The sequence below is a fragment of the Penaeus monodon genome, chromosome 29, assembly GCF_015228065.2.
Source record: "Penaeus monodon isolate SGIC_2016 chromosome 29, NSTDA_Pmon_1, whole genome shotgun sequence".
Taxonomy (NCBI): domain Eukaryota; kingdom Metazoa; phylum Arthropoda; class Malacostraca; order Decapoda; family Penaeidae; genus Penaeus; species Penaeus monodon.
Genome location: NC_051414.1, coordinates 17,979,435 through 17,979,933, shown reverse-complemented (window position 1 = coordinate 17,979,933; position 499 = coordinate 17,979,435).

The following is a 499-nucleotide window of genomic DNA, read 5'->3' as shown; positions in this document are numbered from 1 at the left end:
ATTGGGAAAAAAAATTAACTTGAAACAATACATACATTTGTCAAAAGCTTCAAAGTTTTTCAATTTTCAAAATCTGTTTTGCCAGTTATGGCATTAAATGTAAAGCTCTCATGTACCAAAGTAATTCGCATTTATTTCAGCATTAACAATAACCATGTAGCACAGTCTTATTTTCATTCACCTTTAATTTTAATACAGGTGAGCAGTGACGGAAATTTATTTTATCTTTCCCAAGTTATTATTTTTTACTAATTGACATCATCGCCTTATCTTGGAGAAGAGATGTCCTTTTCAGTTGAAACAGCACAAACTGTGGAACGCAAAACCATAAATTCCTATACGCAAATGTATGGGATTGTATCACAAGAGGAGGAAAGTGCATTTGATTATCTTGAGGCAAAACTAAAAGAGATTCTGATAAATAGTGTAACCCTTTTATGTGCTGATATTTATGTACCAACTTTCTGTACTTTATAAATCAAACAAACAAAAGAAAAAA